The sequence below is a fragment of the Fundulus heteroclitus genome, unplaced genomic scaffold, assembly GCF_011125445.2.
Source record: "Fundulus heteroclitus isolate FHET01 unplaced genomic scaffold, MU-UCD_Fhet_4.1 scaffold_77, whole genome shotgun sequence".
NCBI classification, from domain to species: Eukaryota; Metazoa; Chordata; class Actinopteri; order Cyprinodontiformes; family Fundulidae; genus Fundulus; species Fundulus heteroclitus.
This window is the reverse complement of record NW_023397219.1, coordinates 150242-157537: the sequence shown is the minus strand read 5'-3', so window position 1 is coordinate 157537 and position 7296 is coordinate 150242. Positions and strand designations below refer to the sequence as shown.

General features: G+C 42.0%; 1 long non-coding RNA gene across 1 annotated transcript; it reads right to left on the bottom strand.

Annotated features, from left to right (window-relative positions):
* Positions 1 to 5296: 5296 nt before the first annotated feature.
* LOC110368115 lies at positions 5297 to 6156 on the bottom strand. Its single transcript, XR_002427921.2, has 2 exons — positions 5705 to 6156; positions 5297 to 5616 (listed from the first exon to the last, which is right to left on the bottom strand). It is a non-coding gene; the product is annotated as an uncharacterized LOC110368115 (long non-coding RNA).
* Between the last annotated feature and the right edge of the window lie 1140 nt (positions 6157 to 7296).

Sequence of the window (7296 nt, the reverse complement as noted above, 5' to 3'; positions counted from 1 at the left end):
CAGAACCCTTCTTGCAGCAAGGCAATAGCACTGCTCCATTGTGCAGCCCAACCATAACCCCACGTTAGCTTTACCATGGATATCCGGGGTACCTTACAATTACATAAAAATTGTCTGACATTTCCATTGAGAGCTTTGAAGGACTGTGGCAATTAAATGGGCAGGGATTCAAACAAATATTGCAACCTCGGTTGTGTCATGGTTTTAAGGTGTTTGGCCCACATGCAGACAGAATCAGATTCAGAAACAGTTTTAAGATGTTTATTAAAGGCTCGGCGGGTTCTTTGCACACAACGTAAGCTACAGGAAGGAACGGAGGGAATGCACACAATGAGAATGAAGAGCGAGGTTGGAACGTCAGGGACTGTGGAGAAAAGGGGGAACAACATTAACTCTAGTTGAACCAGGGGAAGTCTCCAGATGCTGCAATGCTTACCGCTTAGTTGAGAGGACCTAGCTGGGGAGGATGAGTGGGGAAGGAGTTCTGTGACCGTGAGCTCACTGATGGTAGTAGGTGGCTGAGTGACGGGAAGGCTGGTAGATGTTATTCTCACAGGTACGCAGGTCAAGAGACAGGATCATGGCCTAGGCATACCACAACGAGGGTAACACTCTGGCATCTTCCAGCTGAGTGAGCACTCCTTTTAAACCCGAGCCGAGCAGCCCTGATGAGCCGCAGGTGTGGGCCACGCCCACCCGTCAGCTGCAGCCACCTGTGAAGCAGGGTTAGTAGAGCACAGACACACAGAATCCTGACAGTAATAAGGAAAAGCCGGTCGAAATAATGAATTATTGCACCGGGGGAGCGTTTACATGGGGACCAACTAGGGGCACTTCCATCATGGATAAAATTGTTTTTAAATGCTAATAGCGACGTATAACTTTTAAAAAATAGATAAGTGTCCAGGTGTCTGCAAGACATAGAGATGTATCCTTGCGGGGCTGAAGCTTAGAACCGCGTGTAGACGAAACAGTCGGAGGTCGTAGCCAGCGCACGCTCCCTTTTTAAACTTAGTGGGAACTTAACATGTTGAAAATATCTTTTGGCGCTGGCATAGACGTTTTTAAAAAAATATGAAAAACACAGATCTGTGTAAGACAGTGAAAAAGGCCGGGCTGCGTGTGTTTGTCTGAATGTCCTTGTTTGTATGCAACTGTATGTATGTATGTATGTATCATATGTAAGTAAACGTTCGTCTGTGTGAATTAATTCAGTGAAAATTATAAATATCATGGTTTCAAAATTTTTTATTTGTTTTGGGAGACTGCAGCTCCCAAATTTGAATGCATTTTTAAGCATGAACTATGTTAACTAAAAGCTAAAAAAAAAGGGAAAAGAGAGACTTCAATAACAAAGTTGTTGTTTTTTTTTTCCACATTAAATATCCGGCCCAAATTAAATTGATACACGGAGGGATCAACATGGCTTGAACGAATATATTTCAGCTTTGTTAGAAAATTGAACTGGCAATAAGTAGTATATAAAGCTTGTTGAGTTTACTGTTTTACAAAATTAGGCACAGATCCAATCACATAATTGTGCTCCTTGGGAGACATTTTTTTTAGTTTTTTTGGTTATTTCTGGTTTCTTTCTTTTGGAAATGCTTTGAACAGAGTTTCAAAGGAACAGAAGGAACCTTACCAGGATCAGCCAAGAGGATCATGTTAAATTGACACTAAGGGGACCAGGGTTTTGACTGTGTGCTACTTACACACATTTCTGCCAACAGAAGACTCTGAGAAGACAGTTCTAGCTGTAAGGTAATGAGTCATAATCAAATTTGGACACTAAATTATGCCTAGTTTTAACCAATTCATACCAGGAGATCTTAGAGCGGAGAAAGGTGGTGTCTTAAAAATGTTTGTTGCTTTCTGCTATTAACAGTTCTACCTCTCTGCTCTTTTTCTTTGCAAGGAAACCTGTTCAATATGATAGGAATGTGCTAACAGAGCGATTCTAGTCTCTTTTTAGACATTCTCAGATGCGAGTGAATACCAAAATGGTGCCGCAGTGACAGGGGGGCTGATCCTTGGGACAAGAAAAGGTGATGTCATTGACTTCAGGCTGATCCAGTTTTGAGTTTTATTTTGTCAGAGAAAAAGTTTGATCTATTTATTTGCTTTTTGTTAAAAAAAAATTCATTATTATTCTTTTAGGGGTTTTTTCTCTTTTATTTCTTTTATGTTTGTCATTTTAGAGGGAACCCTGTGGTTAAAATGTTTGTTTGTGACTGCTTTGCTGTAATTTCTTTTCAACCTATGGAGCTTTCTTTGGCAAAAAATGCTGGCAGAACTCATTCTGTTTTCAGGCGTGACAACTGGAGGGGGGGCTCTTGAAGTGAAGGAGAACGTTGTGCTGCTGAATTCTGCAGACTCTGCAGTCTGAGAGTAAAGTGCTCTGTTAGGAACATACAGGGTAATCAGAGCTCTGATATATGACGGAGCTTGATTGTTAAAGGCTTTATACGTTAGAAGAAGAATTTTAAATTCTATTCTTGATTTAACAGGAAGCCAATGAAGGGAAGCTAGAATTGGGGAAATATGATCCCTCTTGTTGATTTTCATCAGAACTCTTGCTGCAGCATTTTGGATCAGCTGAAGACTTTGAACTGCATTTTGTGGATGTCCTGATAGTAAAGAATTTATTCACAGAACTACTTCCAGTCTCCTCCCTAGGCAACGCCCACTTCCTGAATATCAATAAATGACGACTTGGTGGGGCTTTTAGGCGATGAAACACTCCCTTTTTTCTCAGCTGACTTTTCAGAATAAGGAAAAGATATGAATCCTTCTGCATAAAATATATTTCTGGAAATATACAAATTGGTACATATTTAAGAAGCTTAGGGGTTTACTGTTTTGGTTTTAAGAACATGTGTAAAGTATTTTAGAACTGGTTTAGCAAGAAGTTTCCAAGCGGTTTTAGTCTTTACTCTTTATTGAGACTGACTGTACATTGAATGAGATAAGGTGAACCTTGACACAGTAGTGAGTAGAAACAGCCATGATATGAGTAAGGTGATAAAATGGTGTTGCAGAGAACTTTCAACTGTCAGACATTGATAGGTCAGACATACCTTGGCTTTCTGTTAAGAATTACTAAGAAAAACAGCTGGATTTACATTTGGACATTTACATTACTTGCAGGATGTATTGATTACAGTGCAGGATTTTTAATTGTGAACAGAAATATCTGGACGTGTAAGAGCTAGAAGGAAGTTTGGAATAAATGACACGAATGGGAGCTTGATAAGAACACTAATTACACTTTTTGGTTGTTTTAGAACAGAAAACAAAGCCTTGTGCTTGCCACACCAACTATAAGGAGCAGCTTATTAAGGGGAAATGCAAACTACAATGCTCATTGCCAGAGCCAAAACTGAACACATTGCCATTCAGTTGTATTATCTCGTACAAGCGGGGGAACGAGGAGTGGACTGACAAAGCTAGGGAAGAGAAAGCCAGAGAATTATAGGCCCGTTTACACTACCCTTGTTAAACCGATCCAGGCCGAGACCAGTCTGAGCTTGGACCAGTTAACCAGGCCGAGCCTCGTTTCTGACTACCGTTTACACACAGCACTATCCTGGTTCCTTGGTTGCTCCTCGCCTCCTAGTGACGATCTGCGGTACTGCTGCTCTCTGGGATTGAAGGCGGGACAAAGCAAATCAAAATGGCGGCACCTGTAACATTCAGGATATTATGCTGGAGTATTCTTGTCATATTTCGGTGTTTGCGGAAAGTCAGGCGAAGAAGGAAACCACTGGTGAACCTACTAGAGAGAGTCGGATTTTGGGGAGTTGATGATGAGGCGAACGAACGTCTACTCCGGGTTTACAGATGCCGGAAACAACAACAGACGCTGAGGTTTATCACGCTGCGAAGCAGAATCATCTCCGGGAATCGTGTGGCACGGTAAGAAGCTAGTATTTTTTCATCATTACAGAGGCTTATCTACTGTTGCTTCCATCCACCAGCTGATCACGTTTTATTATATATTATTCGTTTTTTTTAAGTCTCCCTTATTTTTGTTGTGCTTACAGAACTGTTTGGATGCGAGAGCGGAGCGAACACTGGTGGCTGTATATTGCAAGAGCGACGTTCAACCCTCAGCAATGGATTGAAAACTTCAGGTACTAATTACAAAAAAAAAAGCTGATTTTCTCCCATTTTTTATATGATAGGCTATTGTTTTGACACCATTATTTGTTTTGATTGATTACCGAATTAATAAGGTGAGAAATGTACAAAGAACTGTGTATAACTAACACTAATATTGTGAATAATTTGTTTTTATAGAATGAGCTACAGAACCTTCCAATGGCTTTGTGAGTCGCTCAGGCCTTACATCTCCAAGGCAGAAACCAGGATGCGATGGCCTATTCCTGTGAAGCAGAAAGTTGGTGCTGTCTTGTGGTTTCTGGGAACCACATCAGACTATCGCACCATTGCTCACCTTTTTGGAATATCCAGAGCCACACTGTGCAGCTTTGTCAAGGATGTTTGTGAGGCAATATGTTATCATCTGACACCACAGTTTGTGAAGCTACCCACTGATATAGAGGCTACAAATATTATGGAGTCATTTAAAGAAAAATGGGGATACCCTATTTGCATAGGTGCTATTGATGGCTCACACATACCCATTGTCGCACCAATGGAGAGCCGAGTAGATTATTTAATAGAGATAATCTACAGTATCTGGTACAGTATTAATATGCAAGCACTGGTAGACGATATATGTTTAGAGATATCTGTGTTGGATGGCCAGGAAGCACTCGTGATGCCCGTGTTATAGTTAACTCCCAGCTCTACCAGTTTTGGGAAAATGGTGTGTTCCCCCATCTTCAAACAGAAATCGATGGTGTGATGGTACCTCCCGTTATACTTGGTGATCCAGCATACCCTCTCCTACCCTGGCTGATGAAGCCTTATCCAGAAAATGCAGAGACAACAGAAGCCCAAAAAAAATACAACCTCATCCATAGCCGTAGCAGGATGGTAGTAGAGAACGCCTTTGGGCGGCTAAAGGGGAGATGGAGAAGGCTTTTGAAGCGAATCGACAACAACACATCAAATGTTCCGAACGTCATAGCTGCCTGCTGTACCCTACATAATATCTGTGAGACCCAAGGAGAGGATTTCTTTGATCAGTGGGCCAATGAGGCAAATCATCCACCCAGTAACAATTTCGTTGATGGAGAAAATGATCCTGATATTGACAATGCCCACGATATAAGAAATGCTCTGTGTCGTTACTTTGCTAATCAAAATTAGCCTTACCTTGACTGAAGTGTTTCATGTTTTGTAAATAGTTTATTACAGTAAAGTTTCATACATATTTTTGAAATTACTGGTGTGCTGTGTAGTTTGAAAAACTTAATAAACAATTTTTGTATGCAAAATGATATGTATTGTAAATAATTTCTAAAACTTGAGTTATATATTGTACAATTACTGATATGGTCCATAGTTTGAAAAGTTTGGGAAAGAAATAGAAGGTGATGCAGGGTTCAGGGCCTGTAGTTGTGCTGGTTGCTGCGGCAGCCGCTGGACCATCATCTGCATCAGTTGCATCTCATGTTCCTGTTCCTGTTTTCTCAATCTCTCTTCAGCCTGTTAAAATAAAAGACATATTCATTTACGTCCATGTCAAATATACATATATTACAATTTTTGAGTTATTAAAGAAATGCATTCTTACTTGAAGTCGGTTTCTTTCTACTTCTGGTAGAGGTTTAGGTGCTGTTCTTGCTGCTGTCGTAGGTGGCGTTGGACCGACTCCTGCTGTTCTTTAAATGCTGCCAACCAGCGGTCATCAGAATGTCTTTGAGCATCTACGAATGCCTCTATTGTACTATCTAGGGCTTTTACTAATTTGCTCTTCCTCCTGGTTTTAACATTTACTTTATGAGCTTCAGCAACAGGAGTCTCATCAACAGGAAATTCAGCAACACGACTTCCTCCTGGCTCCTCAGAAATAAAACTAGCTATTGACCCATTCATAGATAGTTCATCATCCATCTCTGTAACAAAAAAGCAAAAACAATTGATAAATACTTGAAATACATGCCAGTTAGAGCTGTAGATCACGCCCTGATGAAGTCAATAGAACCACGTCATCCACGAATAGCAGAGACGCAATCCTAAGGTCACCAAAATGGATCCCCACAACACCTTGGCTGCGCCTAGAAATTCTGTCCATAAAAGTTATGAAAAGAATCGGTGACAAAGGGCAACCTTGGCGGAGTCCAACTCTCACTGGAAACAAGTCCGACTTACTGCCGGCAATGCGGACCAGGCTCTGACACCTGTCATACAGAGACCTAACAGCCCTTATCAAAGGGCCCGGTACTCCATACTCCCGGAGTACCGCTCGAGGGACAAACCGAGGAACACAGTCGAATGCCTTCTCCAGATCCACAAAACACATGTAGACTGGTTGGGCAAACTCCCATGCACCCTCCAGGATCCTGCTGAGTGTGTAGAGCTAATCCAGTGTTCCACGGCCAGGACGAAAACCATACAGCTCTTCCTGAATCCGAGATTCAACTGACGGACCCTCCTTTCCATAAACCCAGAATAGACCTTACGCAAGGAGGCTTAGGAGTCCTCTGTAGCTGGAACACACCCTCTGGTCCCCGTTTTTAAATAAGGGGACCACCATCCCAGTCGGCTAATCCGGGGGAACTGCCCCCAATGTCCACGCAGTGTTGCAGAGTCGCGTTAACTAACACAACCCCACAACATCCAGAGCCTTAAGGTACTCGGGGCGAATCTTATCCACTCCCGGGGCCATTGAGGAGCTTTTAAACCACCGCGGTGACCTCAGCACCAGAGATGGGAGAACTCGACCCTGAGTCCCCAGGCTCTGCTTCCTCAATGGAAGACATCTACAGGGGTTGGACAATGAAACTGAAACACCTGGTTTTAGACCACAATAATTTATTAGTATGGTGTGTAGGACCTCCTTTTGCAGCCAATACAGCGTCAATTCGTCTTGGGAATTACATATACAAGTCCTGCACAGTGGTCAGAGGGATTTTAAGCGATTCTTCTTGCAGGATAGTGGCCAGGTCACAACGTGATGCTGGTGGAGGAAAATGTTTCCTGACTCGCTCTTCCAAAACACCCCAAAGTGGCTCAATAATATTTAGATCTGGTGACTGTCCAGACAATCACTTAATCTGGATGGCATTAAATTGGCCTCTGGTAATAAAGTAAAAAATCTTGGTGTTGTTTTCGACCAAGACATGTCAGTTAAATCCCATATTAAACAGGTTTCCAGAGTTTCCT